This window comes from Euprymna scolopes, chromosome 17, assembly GCF_053919585.1.
Source record: "Euprymna scolopes isolate OS-2025 chromosome 17, ASM5391958v1, whole genome shotgun sequence".
In the NCBI taxonomy this organism is placed as follows: Eukaryota; Metazoa; Mollusca; class Cephalopoda; order Sepiida; family Sepiolidae; genus Euprymna; species Euprymna scolopes.
Window position 1 is genome coordinate 108,855,430 of NC_136498.1, and position 19,993 is coordinate 108,875,422.

General features: G+C 35.6%; 1 long non-coding RNA gene across 1 annotated transcript in view; it reads right to left on the minus strand.

Annotated features, from left to right (window-relative positions):
* Positions 1 to 7,356: 7,356 nt before the first annotated feature.
* LOC145296871 (uncharacterized) overlaps positions 7,357 to 19,993 on the minus strand; it is a 35,326-nt gene continuing 22,689 nt past the window's right edge. Inside the window, exons 2-3 of the long non-coding RNA XR_013870057.1 lie at positions 12,929 to 13,156; positions 7,357 to 8,089 (exon numbers count right to left, since the gene is read on the minus strand). This is a non-coding gene — a long non-coding RNA (uncharacterized LOC145296871). The remainder of the gene's footprint in view (positions 8,090 to 12,928; positions 13,157 to 19,993) is intronic.

Sequence of the window (19,993 nt, forward strand, 5' to 3'; positions counted from 1 at the left end):
CAATTCAGAGTGCCCCTTTTTAGGGAAGAAAATCTCCACATTAAAAGAAGCCTTGTTTCTCACACTGCCCTCGCGTGGAGGCAAGTAAATTGGAGGACAATATTCATCTTCATGGAACTGTCTATCTGTTTGTTTCCATAAACCTTATTCTTAAGTGATTTGGATAAACAGAGACCCATAAAAAAAAAAATAAAAAAAAATTTTTTTTAATGTGATGAAGATGAGATTTATGTTTTAAAAATAAAATTATTTCACATTCTAAACTATTTAAAAAATTTTTTGTATATATATACTAAATAATTATTATCAATTCTGTGCAAAAAACGATTTCCCAAAACCGGCTCCTACAAGCCAAGAGGATTAAATTTTATTATTGCTATTTTTCAATTCAGAGTGCCCCTTTTTAGGGGAGAAAGATCTCCACATTAAAAGAAGACTTGTTTCTCACACTGCCCTCGTGTGGAGGCAAGTAAATAGGAGGACAGTACTTATCATCATTGAAAAAATGAAAATAAATAAAACATCATAATTCAACTATTTGTTTGGTTTGTTTACCCTTATTCTTAGGCACCTTGTTGGTTTGTATAAGCAGAGAACATAAAAAAATAAAAATAAAACAACGCTTTCTTTTTAATGTGATGAAGATGAAGGGGTATATTGCTTTAAAAACAAAATTATTTCACATTCTGAACTATTTCGTTTATATATATATATATATATATATATATATATATATATATATATATATATATATATATATATATATATATATATATATATATATATATACTGAATAATTATTATCAATTCTGTGCAAAAACAATTTCCAAAAATCAGCTCCTGGAAGCCAACAGGGTTAAAGTTTATGTTTGTTATTTTTCAACCAATGAGATTGCTTCTTTTAAATATTAGTTTTCCCGCTTTTATTTACTCAAGCCGATGTTTAGGCAAAGAAAACCAATATTGATCATTGTTTGTCTCTCAATTTAATAATCTCATTAACACTTATTGTCAAGTGCTTTATAACCTTGGAAAGTGATGACTTGAAAATAATAATTTAAAAAACAAAAGAAACAATACATTTTTTTATGAAAATCGCCTCAGACAAGGCATGAAGTCACTTGATGTAAATAGTAAAAAAAATAAATGCAATTCTAACGTAAAAAATTAGCCAATTTCACAACTATTTTTTGCCATCAATATAAATTAAACACTTGATGAACGTGTGTAAATCTCATCTTACCAGAAATTACCTCCTGTATTTGAGGTGCAATCGATTTATTGAGAAGTTGGGGGAGAATGCTGGCGCTCATATCGGAATCTATATAACCACCTCAGATTTACATGTAAGAGTGGTATTTCCCCCTCTTTAATTTTTAATTTTCGTTTGCTTTTATTTTCATTTTTAAAACGGATTATTATGAAATGAGTGTGATATTATGGTAAACAAGGATTCTAGCTAGGAAAAGTTTAGACAATTATTAGGTAGATTGACAAGGATAACCATGGACACCCTCCCCCCTTTTGAATAGCCTTACAAAGTGTAGTATCTGTTCTGATACTACACTTAGTCTATTCTGTTATCGGTCATTGAATGAGAAAATCTTTCGAAATTGAGGAAATTTTAATTTTTTTTCCAATCCAGAGTGCCCCTTTTTAGGGAAGAAAGATCTTCCCCACATTAAAAGAAGCCTTGTTTCTCATACTGCCCTCGTGTGGAGGCAAATAAATAGGAGGACAGTACTTATCATCATTGAAAAAATGAAAATAAATAAAACATCGCTTTCTTTTTAATGTGATGAAGATGAAGATTTATATTGTTTTAAAAACAAAATTATTCCCATTTATAATTATTTCGTTTTTTTTTTTAAATTTTATATAATATACATATATATCATGACGTTTTTAGAGATACAAAATTTAAATATTGCAATTAGGAAGGGAAGACTTTAAGATTCATGATTAAAAGTAAATTTGTATATCTTCTATATAAATAAAATGAACTCATTTTTTCCCGTCTGATTTTGACATTAATAGGATTAAAAATCAAGATATTTCATGCAAATATAATATGCACAAACGGCAGAACAATATCTGAGGTGTGTTATAGGCTTATTATTTCTCAAATTCCTCGATAATCTTAGATTTCTATACTTTTTCTGCTGAGAAGTCACAGCCAAAATCGGTTAAGATCAATGGAAGTGGTAAAATATTTTCTCTCTAATAAATTCCTCCTCCACCTGCCACCACTTAACACCGTTTGGGGATCGTTCACAAGGAACAGTTGAGAAGAGAACACCGGTTTGGCTTCGTAGTTCTTTCATGTGAAGTTATTTAAAATCACTAAACTAAGCTGCAGTGCTCTGTGGCGTAGTGGTTAGCGTGCTGGACAATTCACATTATATTTTCACGTTCGCGCCGACCTACCGTAGTCGTTTTTTTTTCCTAAACAACTGGAATGGACTTGTCTTGGTGGCCGAACTGTTAACGTTGCAGATGTTTTTTTGTTTTTTTTCACACTTTATTTTCCTACTTTTACTCATGACTCCGGGTTTGATCCTTCCTACTTACCTACCATAACATTTTTTAAAACTCCCCCCCCCCTTCCCGTCCCGGAAACAAACACTCGGGCAACGCCGGGTACCCCCGCTAGTATATAAATATATATATCTTCTCTCCATAAAGGTGGGAATGAAGGGGGAACAGGAGAGGAAAGAAAAAGGTATGGGGAGCCAGCTGACCGGTTTCGACCCTCGCTTCTCAAAGCTGTATCGAGGGAATTTTTAAAATAAAGAATGAAAGCGATTAAAATGGCGTTTTATTTAATTTACGGGGAGAAAAAAAAAAAAAAAAAGTGGGAAAACGATTAAAATAAAACAGCGTGATGGATAATACTAGATGACAAAGACAAATTTGAAAAATTGGGCCTTGTCGCAACTCATGATTCAACCGCCTCCTTGGAAACCAAATTTCAAAAGAAACTGGTCAAGTGGGTCAAAAATGGTGTACTTCCGAAGAACGTATCTAGTGAGATAAGACCCTCTGGATCTATCCGCCCAAGGCTATATGGTCTTCCTAAAACTCATAAAGCTGATATCCCATTAAGGCCCATTCTCTCCATGGTAGGGTCACCGCAACACAATGTCTCAAAATGGATCTTTGACATTTTACAACCTGTTGTACAACATTATAGTAAATATTGTCTTAAAGATTCATTTTATTTTGCTGATTTTATTAAAAAGTCTAAGATTGTTAATAGATTTATATGCTTCTATGATATTAGCAACCTTTTTACTTGTGTCCCTGTTTTGGAAACTATAGATATCTGTGCAGATTTTCTATATCGTGGCCGGATATCACCTCCTCCTATTTCTGAACACATCTTTATTGAACTTATGAAACTTGCCACATCTGTGGAATTTAGTTTCAACAATATTATGTACCGGCAAAAAGATGGTGTTGCCATGGGGTCAGTACTTGGACCGATCATGGCGAATATTTTTGTGGGGTTCCATGAAGAGCGCTTACTATCTGGACCCATAAAGCCATTGGTGTACTTCCGATATGTTGATGACACATTCTGTTTATTTAATAACCAAACGGAAGCAAACACCTTTTTCTCCTTACTCAATGGAATGCATCCCGCGTTAAAGTACACCTATGAGGGAGAGTGCAATTCAACCATAGCCTTCCTTGATGTATTGGTAACAAAAACGCCATCTAGTTACCATACATCTATATACCGTAAACCAACATTTACAAGTTTGTACACTCGTTGGGATTCATTTTGCCCTAAAAAACGTAAGATAAATCTAATTTAGACCCTAACACATCGTGCCCTTATGATTTGTTTCAAATTAAAATTAGATGAGGAATTGGAAACAATTATGGATACTTTATCCAAAAATGGGTACCCCCTTGATGTGATTAGGTCAACTATTCAAAAGAAATTGGCTGAATTCTCTTGAATGAAAGAGAATATATTAGCCAAATGTCCAATTTATCTTCGTTTGTCTTGGTTAGGTAGAGTAAGTGAGAAATTTGCCAAACAAATAAGTTCAGCAGTTCAGGGATGTTATTTTGCTGCCAATGTGCGTGTTGTTTTCTCTACGAGAACTTTATTTCCATCTTCTCGAAAAGACGTTCTACCCCCACCACCACCATAAAAGTAATGTTATTTAATTTTGAATGTGGTTGCGGTGCAAACTACTTGGGTCGAACGACATTAACGTTAGATGGAAGAATTCAACATGTACCCAGTAAAATTAGGAATGGAACCTACCGGGCAACTGATGTTGTTACTAACACATACGGGTCCTCAATTACTGATCATTTACTTAAAAACCCGTCTTGTGCAGCAAACTTTAGCACAGACTCTTTTACTATTATTAGTCGTGCTCATTCTTTATACCATCTCAAGATCTTGGACACCATTCACGTTCGACTCAGAAAACCTTCCCTTTGCAAGCAAAGGGAATGCCTCCTGGGCTTGAACGTGATTAATCTCTAGGGTATTCGTCCATAACGCTGTTTTATTTTAATCGTTTTCCCACTTTTTTTTTTTTCTCTCCCCGTAAATTAAATAAAACGCCATTTTAATCGCTTTCATTCTTTATTTTAAAAATTCCCGCGATACAGCTTTGAGAAGCGAGGGTCGAAACCGGTCAGCTGGCTCCCCATTCCTTTTTCTTTCCTCTCCTGTTCCCCCTTCATTCCCACCTTTTTGGAGAGAAGATATATATATTTATATATATACACATTTACTTTTAATCATGAATCATAAAAGTCTTCCCTTCCTAATTGCAATATATATATATATATATATATATATATATATATATATATATATATATATATATATACTGAATAATTATTATCAATTCTGTGCAAAAACGATTTCCAAAAACCGGCTCATGGAAGCCACCAGGATTAAATTTTATGTTTGTTATTTTTCAACCAATGAGATTGCTTCTTTTAAATATTAGTTTTCCCGCTTTTATATACTCAAGCCAATGTTAAGGCAAAGAAAACCAACTCCCAATTTAATAATCTCATTAACACTTATACTTCAGAAAAAAAAAAAAAAAATGCAACGCTTTCTCTTAAATGCAATGAATATGAAGATTTATTTAGTTTTAAAAAATAAAAAATATTGCAAGTTCACAATTATTTCGCTTTTTTTTTTTTTAAATTTATTTTTTTTAATATACTGAATAATTATTATCAATGCTGTGCAAAACCGATTTCCAAAAACCGGCTCCTGGAAGCCACCAGGATTAAATTTTATGTTTGTTATTTTTCAACCAATGAGATTGCTTCTTTTAAATATTAGTTTTCCCCGCTTTTATTTACTCAAGCCGAAGTTGAAGGCAAAGAAAACCAATATTGATCATTGTTTGTCTCTCAATTTAATAATCTTATTAACCCTTAACATTGAGTACTTTTTAACCTTGAAAATAATGGTTTGTAAATCTATATATATATATAAAAGCAAAAATGTGTGTATGTATGTATGTATGTTCGCTTTTTGTGTATGTCTGCAAAAGGCTTTTTTCGTCGGCCTTCTGGCTCGGCTCGCTTCTTCTTAAAACTTTTTATATCACGTCTAAATAATAATATCTATGACTTAAAAACAGGGGTCGCGTGTGTATTTAATTTGCCCGACTTTCACACGCTATTTTTTCCAGATATTTCGATCGCCGCATGTTTCTTTCGCTTTTCAGTATAAAACAAGTGAAAACTGGCTTGCAGCCGCGTCATGTTTCAAGGTCAAAGATCACGCAACTTAAGTTTCTCGCACCTGTCAATTTCACTTTTAAACGTTAAATTAAGATATTTTTTTATTCCTCTTCTCTCGTGGCTGAGATGGTTAGGTCCCAGGGCTTTTTTCCATTTCGTTTCCATCTCTACGTAAAAGGTTCGTGGTTCAGTCCTCCTCTCCTACTAAAATTTTTTTTTCTTTTACACCTCCAAACGCCCGGTCAAGGTATTTTTTTAAAACAAGGTTGTTTTGATCACCTCCCCCCAACACACACACCTTCAAACACCTGGGCCACGCCGGGTACCTCCCGCTAGTCTATATATATAAAAGAGAAAATGTGTGTATGTGTGTTTGTATGTCTCGCAAAAGCTTTTGACACAGGCCACGAATTTTCGCCAAATAGGTATAATTTTCAAGCTAGAACCTTCGCCCAACAAATATCGAAAAAATTGGCCAAAAACATTAATTCCTTCACCCTAAACTGGACCCTTTTCTACAAAGAGGGGTGCCGAAAAAAATCGTTCCTTCATTTTCTCTCCTCCTGCTACGACGACAATGACGTCATGTTTGACCTAGAAAATGTTGACGTTATTTTAAATCACCTGCTAGTGTTTTTAAAGGTTTAATTTTATCCGTTCTCAAGTGTATGTTTCTTTGGCGTAGGGGTAACGTGTCAGGGCTTTTGTTTTCCGCCTTAACCTCGATGTTTTGGGTTCGAGCCTGTCTTCCTACCTAAACTTTTTTTCCTCTTTTACAACTTTTTTTAAAATTTTTTATTTTTTATTTTACGTTTGTTCACTGCTTTGCTTTGTTTTGGTTTTTCCAATTTTTTTTTAACATCGTGTTTTTTTTTTATAAAATTAAAACAGGGTCACACTCGCCTACATACACACCTTCAAACACCCGGGCACCGCCGGGTACCTCCGCTAGTAATAATCTAAAAACAAAAGAAAAAACTTCTTTTCTATGGAAATCGCACCAGACAAAACAGAAAGCCACGTGATGTAAGGACTTTAAGAAAATGAATAATATTTCAAAGTTGAATACTAGCCAATTTCACAACTATTTGGTTGCTCATCTGCAAAACAGATGTGTGTATGTATGTCTGTATGTGAGAAAATATGTATATAAACACTTAAACTACTGATGACATAACACTGAAATTAACAGGAAATAGTAATCATACACTAAGGATGGTTTATAAAGAGTAAAATCTTTGTTAGGTTGAATGAATAACGTGTACAAAAGCCGGCAAGTTGAAATGCAAAATGTTCATTTCAACTTGCCGACATTTCTATTAGTTTGCGCATGCGTAAACTAATCAAAGCTAAAAGTAGTTTAATTTTATAACTTTCTTATCTATTAAGTCAACTCAAATGGTAATGAACGCGGCTGTTACACTAAATATTTTGGCACCCAAGTCATTTTATTTAACTTTTGAAATCAGTACGATATATATATATATATATATATATATATATATATATATATATATATATATATATATATATATATATATATATATATATACAGGGTTGAATGACAAAAGAATCGACCTAAAAAAAAAAACAACACTACAGCTTTATTTACAAACTTTTATTGAAAATATAAATTCAGGTAAATTGATTATGTAGTAGAACTGACATCTATTCAATGTGACTGCCTACAGCCACAATCACCACCCGATACGGGTTAAGAACTGGGAGCATGTCTTTTCTACAAGTGCCGTTGGGAGCTCGGTGAATACTTGGCAGATGGCGGCGATCAGGCTGATTTTGGTGTCATGGGAGGTCATGTTAATGATGTCCCTGACGTAGTCCAGCGAGTTCAGGTCAGGGGAGGAGAAGAGCCAGTGAGAGAAGAGTACAAAGTCGTTCCAAAGCCAAGCTTGGGTCTCTTTGGACTTGTAGGCCGGCGCAGAGTCCTGCTGCTACCCTTAGGGTCTGCATACGGCCACCTGATTGCAACAGGGGATCATCCCACTCTTCAGCACATCTAGGTACATTTTGGTGTTGACTTTCAAGCCGACTTTGAAGATGTGAGGGGTCATGATGTGGCCCTCACTTGAAACCACACCAAAGACCATAACCGTGGTGGGAAACTGTTTTCATTACCCTGGGCATGCCCCTGTTATTTGTGACAATCCAACAATGCATTTTGATGGTGTTGGCAATGGTCCTGTTGTCATAACTTGGATCGGTACAGAGCAGGAGTTGTACCACGACGTATCTTTGATCTCACTCATTGAACATTGTGTCGCTTTCAGACATGATAGAAGGCTCCTGTTGCTCTTGGGATTTGTGCACAACTGGCCAACTAGTAGATTGTCTGCAACAGAAAAAGAAACCGGTTTTCATCAAACGTAAATGGAATCATGTCGTCTTTTCTAGGGCAAAAATTTTATCATTCCATCCTGTGAGATATATATATATATATATATATATATATATATATATATATATATATATATATATATATATTCAATAAATAGAGAATTGGCTCTGTAATAAGAAAAAAAATCTGCATGAATTAAAAAATATTAAGCGTATTTTACAACTGGCAAGGTTGGGCGCCACGCCCTTCCTCTACTATTCCCAAATAATTATTATCAATTTTGTGCAAACACGATTTCCGATCACCGGCTCTTGGAAACCCACATGATTAAATTCTGTCTTCAATGTTTTAACCAATAAGATTGCTTCTTTTAAGTATGAGTTTTCCTGCCTTAATTTAAAAATCTAAACCCAATATTAAGATTTTTTTTTTTTTTTACGCTCAACATACGAACAGTGTGTGTGTGGGGGGAGGGTACTCCTTTCTCAACAATCAGTCCAACGTTGCAGTGGCCTATTTTTTCCTATTGGGTTGTAGTATTCACTCTGGATCGTCCAAGGAGATCCATCTTCCTACGCCTTGCCTTCTCGTTTTGGGAAGAAGTTTATGGCTAATTGTCTGAGGCGCCCTCACCAAGGAATGCCGACGTGGCTGCACAGGCAAGTTTGAAAGGTGAAAGTGCACCATCTCTTGAGGGCTGGCTTATTCTCCTCCACCTTTTAACCTTGTGTCATATCCCCCCCCCCCCCACAGTGTGTCCCTTCTGAGTGAGCTGGATTTTTCCACACATTAAAAACTGACCTTGTGCCTAACTTTGCCTTCGTCGGGGGGGGGGGGCAAATAACAGGGGCACAGTATATTCAGCATCATTGAACTGTTAATCTAATCATCACATTAACCCTAACCCTTATTGTAAGTGGCGACTCATAAATACTACTACTACTACTACTACTACTACTACTACTACTACTACTACTAACTCTCAGCATTGATTGGCACCACATAAAAAAGTCGAAAAAGGTTGCGGAGGATAGAAAGAGCAAGGAGAGAAAATGCAAACCAGACCTCCACTAGTTGAGTGCGAAGAGAACTTTGACCTTGGGGAGGCTTATCACCTTACAAATTCCAGTGATGACCAATAGACATTGCAAACAAAAAAATCAATGGCAAGCGGCTGTTGTGATGATGCAAATTCATTTGTCAAGATTATCAAAACGGTTAAAGAGTATACTGGAAATCTGGGAAGTTTTGTTGTCATTCAAACTGCAGAGAACACTACTAGTTGTCGGATAGTAATGTCTGATGATGGCTTGGGTGAGAACTCCTAGTGAGTACAAATAATAATAATAATAAGCAGGTCCTTGTGAAATCAGTTGATGCGGTTCCTTAGCTGCTTTAGAAGCTAGTGTCGAATGCTGACTTTTATATTAAACTAGCTGGATGCTCGGCATTGCCCGGTCGTACAATACGCTTAAACATAATATTTTAATTTATGCAGATTGCATATGCATTATTAGAAAATCGATTCTCTATTGATTATTATATATTACGAGGAATAATATGCCCGATGGACTAATTTACAAACAAATAAAAAATAATAAGAATAATAATGATAGTGTCGTTCATCAAATTCCGTCTGTTTTTGTTAACACTCTCACGTCAGCTGATGTTTGGGCTTCACGATCTTAAAAATAGTCTTTCTTCTCTTATACATAAAAAAAGAAGAATTTTTACAGGGGAATATTTTATGTTACACCGGCCAAGGTTACACTGGTGTAGCATTAAATGTTCCCCTGTAAAAAAAAATCTTTTTTATCTATAAGAAAAGAAGACTATTTTTAAGACCGGATTTTTTCGATTTTCGATACTTATCAGAGTAATATCTGTACAAAACATATCTAAGAACACTGCCAGACATATAAATTACCTTTTGGTGAAATTAGCAAAACACAGGCTCAGCCGTTTCGGAATCTATAAGGAAGGAACTCTTTCTCTCTCTCTCACACACACACACACACACACACACACACACACACACACACACACACAAAGTAACTTTTATTTAATAGTAGAGACAGAGATTATATATATATATATATATATATATATATATATATATATATATATATATATATATATATATATAAAACCCTAACCCTAAACCCTTTCTGATCGTATTAATTTCTTGTAAAAATTATATTTCAGTAAAAAAATAAATTGCGATTATAGGAGCTAAGCTCATTCAGTATAATGGTAAGAGTGTTCACGCATGTATTCTTTAATTAATTGGAATTCATTCTTGAGATGAGTATTATTCATTAATTTATTTATTTCGGACTATTAACCTCATCTTTCTCAGTGGTTGTTTCACGACGTTTCGGCCAACTATTCCTCTGGTTTTTGTCAGGTGGTAACAGTGACGGGATAGGAACGGCAAATCTTCTAACTGCATCCTCAGCAATTACTGCCTTCCATAGTTATCGTCTCGCCACGTTTTGGCCAACTAAGCCTCTGGCTGGCTTTGGGTAGGATTGAAACGGCTATCTTCAGAGATTGCTCACCTGGAACCGTAGAGATTCAACATTTCTATCCACTGCGCCATGGGCCCCGAATCCTACCCAAAGCTGGGCAGAGAGGCTTTGTTGGGCAAAACGTGGTAAGACAACAAAAACTATGGATGGCAGTAATTGTTGAGGATGCAGTTAGCAGATCAGAGTTCCTATCCCGTCGCGGTTACCACCTGACGAAGGTCAGAGGAATAGTTAGCCGAAACATTTTGAAACAACAACTATGAGGATAATAGTTTGCAATAAATAAATTAATAAATGTTCACTAATGGTCTGAGAAACTGGGATTCAATCCTTGGTGGAAGTGTATAAATCTAAGACAATAGCATTATCTTTAAAAAATGACTTCCAGACCGTAGTGGAATGGAACCGTAAATGGATGGTAACATTTAATGCTAGTAAGACTAAGCTGCTTTCCTTTCACAATTACAAGACGCCTCTCCAACCACCAATATCCATGACAAATAATACCCTACTTGAAAATTCTTAATTAAAACTCCTCAGCCTAACAATAATAAACTTGAAAGCAGGATGAATTTCCAACTGACTACAATATGGCATTCTTCAAGTCCAATGCAAACAAATTTTTAATGTCTCGCACTTCTTAAATAATCAAATTCTACCCACTTTTCACCATCAACGATCATTAAGCTGTTGTCTCAGTGGCTACGTTATACTCATTAATCTTATCCTCGAGTGACCTTGATAAGCGATGATTCCCTTGTAAGAAAAAAAGAAAAAAATAGAATAAAAATGCGCAAACAACACTAAGCAATTTCAACTAAAAAAGTCAAAACGGATGTACATAAATCAAAGACAATGGCAAAATCGTTAGCAAATGACTTCTGGACCGAAGTGGAATCGAACCGTAAATGGATGGTAACATTTAATGCTAGTAAGACTAAGCTGCTTTCCTTTAACAATTACAAGACGCCTCTCCGAACCACCAATATTCATGACAAATAACACTCTACCTGAAAATTCTTTCTTTAAACTCCTCGGCCTAACATTCACAGACAATATGAACTGAAACAAATACATTGAGGACATTGCAAAGACTGCTGCAAAGAAGGTGGGTTTCCTCTATCGAGCTAGAAGACTACTCACACCTGAGAGTATCCTGTACCTATACAAGGCCACCATTCGCCCATGCATGGAGTATTGTTGCCACATCTGTGCTGGTGCATCTCCCACTCGTCTCTCCCTCTTGGATAGGGTCCAAAAAAGAGTTTTTAATCTAATAGGTCCAACTTTGTCAACTAAGCTCCAAACTCTGTCCCATCACCGCAATGTTGCATCTTTGTGCCTGTTTTACAAATATTTTAATGTAATGTGCTTTAATGAACTCGTTTCACTTGTGCCTCCTCAATATAGATATCCCCGACTAACCCGGTTAGCCACAAAATCTCACCCATTCACTGCTGAGGTCCCTAAATACCAGAAAGCTTTCTCCTCTAATAGTTAAACAGCTAGACTTTGAAATTCCCTTCCTGCTACATGCTTCCCTGATCGTACTGATATGCAGAAGTTTAAATGTAATAAAACAAATATCTTGTTAATCTTTCCTAGACATGGCCCCAAATAGTAGTCCTTTACGTCCAAGTGACAATATGCTTTGTTTGGAGTGAATGTGAGTAAAAAAAAAGTCATACCAAAAACTAAAAAAATCGTACTTGATGGCCACTCAGCATAATAAAGAGAGGACCAAGGGCAAGTGGAGTAATTCTAGGAAAGGAATTACACTCCCTCCCCCTTTATCTCTGTAGCTAAAAGCTACATGGAACAACCAATGTAGTAATTCATGCCAGTCGATGATAAGTCCTCTATAAAGTCTGACAAAGTCTTGGTCATTTTGGAGTAAGGATTGACCTTGCATCTGTCGAGCCGAGGTTTGGTTCTGGGTAATCATCGGAAGTCCATCTTCCCCGACCGTGCCTCCTCTCTTTAGGATGGAACAAGTTTCTTATTATTGCTTATTGCCCTAAGACGCCCCTACCAGGGAATGCCTAGAGAGCTGCCCAGACAATTTTCAAAAAGTCAAAGTGATCCTTTGTTGAATAAGATGTCGACGAACGTTGCTTGTCTTCCATCATGTCGGGCGTCGCCAAAATGTAAAAATTATTCTAACATTTAAAAACAACTTGGTTATCTTCGTTAGTAAGAATAAGGAAACTGGTTAGTCGTGGAAAATGTTCCTGTGTGGAGACATAGATTAAAGATTATACGGACCTGTTGAAAGAAAGAGAGAGAGAGAGAGTTCACGTACGTTTGTGTCTAAAGTAGTCATGGAAACGTGCATCACGACAGATTAGAAACAGTACTGTAGGATGAGAAAGAGAGCTCCTGGATTGTGTGGAAAAAGCAATGTTGTCTTGTTTGCATTCCCATCTTAGTTGAACCCCGAGCCCGAAGGCCGGGTGAGTACTGTTGAGTCCCAAGAGAGAAGTTGGGGGCGACAGGTTCATACTTTCTGGACTTGTTGTCAGTCCATAATCTGGAAAGAAAAAAAAGAAAGAGTGTGTTGCCAGTTTAACCTTTTATAAACTCGGTCACGTTACCGAGACGTGGCTTCTGATTGGATAAGCCAGGAAGGAAGTGTATTCAAAATCTACAGCCGTGACAATTCGCTCCTGCTTATGTTTTTCGCAGTTTCGTTTGCTACACCTTCTTTAGGGGTGCTGGCTTGACTCTCCCCACTTTCCTGACCATTTGTCACATCTTCCTGCGTTGGGAAAAAAGTAAATACCTACTTTCGAATAGACCCTAACACAAACCCGAAGAGAAAGACCGATTATAAGTTACAGAAAAACAATGGAAAATTATTTTCCTATCAACCTGCACAGTTTTAAACTTCTGAAACTCTTTTGAGTTTTGCTACTTCAAAATCAGTTTCATTACTTTCATGTAGCTGAATTCGCCAATCAAAAATAATGATTGATTTTTGGTTTTGCTAATTTCATGCTCAAAGGATATATATATATATATATATATATATATATATATATATATATATATATAGTAGCTCTACCTACGTATTGAGCTCTTTTGAAGTAAATACTTAAAGTTTACACATAAATCTATACTTTCATATATTAATTTTATGTGAGTAAATTAAGTAGTTATATATATATATATATATATATATATATATATATATATATATATATATATATATATATACTAGCTGTACCCTGCCACGCATTGCTGTGGCTCAAATTGGCACAATGGAAAAAGTTCAAAAATGAGAATATGCATGTTTCTTATAGGTTTAATTTCCAACTCTTGAATACGTAACATAAATAATTGTCCATGTGAAAAAACAGTCAGTGTGTAGCTGTAAGCCACACAATTGTAAAGATTGTTCCCTGAGCTTTGTTGACGTTTATTGCAAAAGACAGTAAAATTGGAAAGTGCAATTTCCCAAAGTGTAATGGTGTATCTGGTGGGATCATAGGAATGTGTGGAATGAAGATATATTCACCCGTGAAAGGTTCTGTTAAGATTGTTGTTTCTATATTGTTTGTTAATTTTTTTACTGCAAGCCATGTGCCATTGCAAAGCTTAGATTGGTTTATATTTCACAACATGATAATTAGTATGCCAATTTTCAGTTGCAGCATATGTGGAGGCATCCCTGACAAATCTAGCTGTTGGATAATTAACCACTTTATCCGCTTCCACAACAGTGTCGATGGATTTGTATGTGACTACCTCACTTGGAATTTTATGTTGAATAATAGCATTAAGTTTATGGACGTCATTGTATTGATCTGCAAGAATAGCTCGTTCACTCAGTAAAGTGGAATTCATATAATTAATTTGAATATCTGGAACACCCTTTTTAACTCTTCTTTTGATTTTATAAAATTACAGAAGTTAAAGTCAAAGAATTTCGCTCTTAACTCGGATCAGCCGGCACTTTTACGTATCCAATTTCCCATAAATGATGCAAAAATTTCTGTGCAGATCGAGCAGTCTGCAACTGGACACGCATATTTTGAGTTAAGTTTAATGCCTTCACATAGCATCAAAAAGTAGAGTATTTGAGGCAAGCATTTATTTCATCTGCTGGTGTTGATTGAGCAATTGCAGGTAACATTTGTCTGAAATCTCCCACAAGCATTATTACTGCATTCCCATATAATCTGACATTACCATACTAATCTTGTAAGAACCGACTAAGAGCTTCAAGTGATTTTTTGCGTGCCATTGTACATTCATCGAAAACAATAAGTTTGCAATATTTTTCCCATACTGGATGTTTTGGAGATGTTGGACATGAGATTTTTTAAAAATTGAATGTTTAATAGTAGTTTTAAAGTAGAATAAGTAGTTCTTCTACTTGGTAGCAAGGTCGCAGGAATTCCGCTTGCAGCAAGGGCTAAGGCTATGCCATTTTGTCACCGAATGGCGGCCAAAACCAATTTAATTAGAAAGGTTTTACCAGTTACTCCTGGTGCTGTTCAAGGTAACAGTAATTTCCAGATAACTTCTAATCTCACAGTAAGTAAATTAGGTGACTAAAATAGGATTTATCCATGTTTTTACAATGCCTTATTAACAGTAATTAATTTAGGAGACTAAAATAGGATAAGGGATTAGAGATGGACAGATAGAGAGGAAGATATATAGATAGAAAAGAGAAAGTGAGATAGAGAAAGAGAAGGAGATGGAGAGAGATAGAGGGATTGAGAGATAGACAGGGAGAAGGAAGAGTTAGAAACAGAGAGGGAGCGAGACAGAGGAAAGGAGAGAAGAGGAGGGAGAGAGAGAGAGGAGGGAGTTAGTGAGAGAAAGGGGCTCAAAGAGAGATGGGGAGGGTTATAGATTGAGAGAGAGAGAGGGAGAGATGAATGGAGAGAGATAGTAAGAAAGGAAGAGAGAGAGGGAGGGGGGGAGAGAAACAGAGGGTGAATTACACTTCACCGTTTTTTTCTTCGATCAGTAGAGGAGAAATCTTTTTAGACTAAGGCAAATTTTGTTTTTGTTACTATCCAGAGTACCCTTTTTTTCGGGAGCTACAGTTTCCACACATTAGAAAACGACCAGTTTATCTGTACTCTCATCTAACAATTTAATAAACAAAAAGATATTGTAAAACATGACGTCAACAGTCGGATAAAGCCGAGCGTTGCCGATGTAATAATAACAAAGCTATGTGAAAGAAATTATAAAGTAAAATTTTAAATGTAGAAACAAAGCATCAGTAGAACACAAAAAACCAAAAACCTACCGTTCATTTGTATTTCTTATTAAATGTCTGTAGAAAATGTCAGTTTTTTTTTGTCAAATAAATAAATTTTAAGCTATTTTTGCAATAAATAATAGCAAATTTGTTCATTTTTATGACTTGCCCCAGCATATTATAAACACCCCAACTTGCCCATGTTGAAAACGGCCTTCGGAATAAACTCCTCCAACATCCCCATGTTAATGACTTTCGAGGTTTGGGGCTGTTTAATCTGAAAGCCGTTTTTAACATGGGGAGGTTATTGTGTCTATAATACGCTGGGGCAAGTTGTAAAAATTAACCAGCAACTTCCTTGTTAAAGTATTTTTTTATAGTTTAGAAAAAGTGAAACATACTTTTTTGTGTATTTTTTTTTTTTGCAAGTATTAAAACAACAAACAAAACTGGTGTATATATATTGCCAAATCCCGGCGAGTAGTTTTATTTTTAATAATTTTTTTGTTATGCTGAGGAGGAACACGCAAAGTAGAACACTCAGGAAGGAAAAAAAAATTAAATTAATGCAATTTTTTCTATAAATAAAAAACTGGATAAATCGTATACTTTTCGATATGAAAAGTCACTAATGAAAGCAGATTCAATATAAACCGGAAGTATTTCCAGTAAGTAGCCTCGGCTGAAATCGGAACCGAAAATAAACAATGTTGAAAAAAGTGTTCTTAATATGGTAATATTTTTTACTTTTTAATATTTAAAAACACAGTTGGGTTCGATACAATCATTCTTACAAAATATAACGAAAAACCGACTTGTAGTTTTCTAGTTTAGTGAGGCCGAACAAACCAGACGTTTCATTTATATATATATATATATATATATATATATATAGGTGGTTTCTAGTCGGATTAAAATAAACTTCTTTACACACACACGCACACACACACACACACACACACACATCTATATTAATGGCCTGGCAAAGCTACAGGAGACAACCAAGCAAAAAAACCCTAAGCAAAATTCATCCCATAGCAGCACAACTAAAGCTGGCTTGCTAGGACACTATATATACTATACATATACTAGAAAGAGGCAAATTTGGGCATATTTTATTGGTTTTATGTGATATTTGCCCTTAAAATCGCACATTAAGGGGATCATCCATCACCCAGAGTCTATTTTCGTACTTTTTTACAGCCATAAAATGATTCAATCATAGTCATTTGTTTTCCTAGTTTTGTATATGAATTACAAAATATCTGATATTTCCCCCAAATCCCTGGCCTTGATGGAGGAGAGACTAAAACTTGCTGCTATGGTTACAAATGATCTGAAATAACAGTAAGGGGAGACTTGATTCCAAATATTTCTCATATGATATATCTCCTCTCTTTGGTTTTTATACAAAAATTAAATTTCGCAATGTATAAGGATTACTTGATATTGGAGATATTCATAATCGTACTATAACAGCAAGTTTTAGTCTCCCTTCTGTCAAGGCCAGGAGTTTTGGGATATATATATATATATATATATATATATATATATATATATATATATATATATATATATATACTGTGTCAATCGCTTTATTGCAGATTAGTAAAATATCAATATTTCACTGAATATATGTCACAACAAGATGAAAATTATATCATAAAACGACTCCTTTAAGGTTGGTTATTTCCAAAATTTTATTCAAATTCATGCGATATTCATGAAGTTATGACATTTTATTCTTTATGGAAGAATTTCCACTGTCCATTGTTTTATTGCAGGTCTCATAAAATGTTTTAGGACAAAAATACAATGTCTTATCTTGTGAACTTTACTTTTTATTATATTTTTCTGTCAAAGAATAATAAACAAAAACATATCCAAGGCATGGCCTCATGTAAATTAATTATTTATCAACATATCCACCATTTTTTTTAAATAACTTAAAACAGCCATTTGTCGAGGAAGTCAATTCTTTGATCTTAAAAGGAATTATGGCTCTAGCAACATCAACTATATTCCTCCACAAGGTATCCTTTGAAGTAAATTGCTCTCTTTTTAATATTGACCAGAGATATTCAATTGGATTAAGGTCTGGAGAACATGGTGGTCAGGTCATGTGAGTTTCCCCAACGAATTCCATAGATTCAAGGAAGGATGCAGTCGCCCCAAGCAGAATGGGATAGTACATTGTCATGTATAAAAATCATCTGAAAGCGACGTGATAATAGTAGGTCATCTAGCCATGTTGACAAATGATTATCCAAAAAGGCTGTGTACGCATTGCTGGTAAGCTTTACACTCTCTGGCGCTCAGAATAGTCCAACCAACTTATCCCCAATGATTCCTTGCCAAAACATGATGCCTCCACCTCCTTGTTGGTGATGAATGCTGTAACAGGTTTTTTTTTTTTTTTTTTTTTTTTTTTTACAAAGGCATCACCACATTATCAAGGCCCAGAGGCCACTCAAGGATAAGGGTTAAAGAGTGTACAGTAGAAATTGGTCAATATAGTAATCATTAGTAATGAAAATTTGGTAAATTTGATAACTTATATGGAACGGCTCATCAAGAACTTATTTACTTTAGACTTGAACACAACCATATTGTAGTCAGCCGGAAAGCAGGAAAACGGAAGACAATTCCACAGGCGTGCAGTTCTAAGAAAGAAGCTTTGTTCATGGAATCTACGTTTAGGTTTAGGCACAGATAAAGAGTGGGGGAAATTATTGATAGTGTTTACAGCTAGACGAGTGTTTCTTGTGAAAGTTTGGCGAGGGGGGACTATAAATTGAAGCTCAGTCGAACACTTTCCATGAAAATAACGATACATCAGAGACAAACTCGCAACATCTCTTCTGTGAGATAGAGGTTGCAAGGAGGAGAAAAGGACATCTCCTACGAGGCTACAAAGTCTATTTTGAACTCTATCAAGGCAGGACAAGTCCTTTCTAGCAGCTCCTGCCCAGATGTGGCAACAGTATTCCATCCTTGGACGTACCTGGCTCTTATATAGATAGAGAATAGCATCAGCAGTGAGATATCTACCGGATCGATAGAAAGAACCCACCATTTTTCCAGCGGCCTTGGCAACAGATTTGATGTACGTGTTCCATTTAAGATCAGGAGTAATGGTCAAGTCCAGAAGCTTGTCAAAACTTGAGGCCTCCTGAAGACGAGACCCATTCATTTCAATTGATGACAAATGTGGATTAGAATGTTGATAATGTAAAGAGAGAAGCTTGGTTTTAGATGCATTAAAAGTAACCAGCCACTCCTTTCCCCATTGTACTACGTGCTCAAGATCAGAGGAGAGAGAATTGGAAAGAACTTGGTCGTTTACTGTCTTAGATGTGGTACCATGAATGGTAGTGTCGTCAGCATAAATGTCTACAAATGATGTAAGGATATGATTTGGAAGATCATTAATGTAGATCAGGAAAAGAGTTGGGCCCAGGATGGATCCCTGAGGGACACCGGCATTAATACTGTGAGCTTCTGATTTTTGCCCCTCAACTACTACTCTTATGAACCTATCAGAAAGAAATGATTTAATAATTGAGAAGACATTTCCAGCTATACCATAGCTAGCGATCTTATGAAGTAAACCTTTATGCCATACCCTATCAAAGGCCTTAGATATGTCAAGAGCAATTGCCCTAGAAAGATTGCCACCGTCGAGAGATTTGCTAATCCTATGCGATATAACTGTAAGGACATCTGCTGTAGATCTAGCAGAACGGAAACCATATTGAGTGTCACTAAGAAGGTTATTTTTGTTGAGATGGTTGATTACTTCTGTATTTAACAGAGATTCTAGCAACTTACTCATGACGCACAGGAGACTTATTGGCCTGTACTGAGAGGGGGATGAGCGATCACCTGAATTCTTAAATACAGGGCATACTGATGAGATTTTCCAGGGAGATGGGAAACTATTCTCCTTAAGACAACGTTTAAACAGTTTTGTAAGTATGGGCGCTAGTTCAGGTTGAAGTTTTTTGAGTACTATAATTGGAATACCATCAGGGCCAGTTGCTTTACTCGAATCAAGGTTTTTGATTAGCTTTGCAACATCACGTACAGATATACGTATATCACATAGCGTGTTTTCTGATACAGGAGGAAATATTGGGGGTTGGC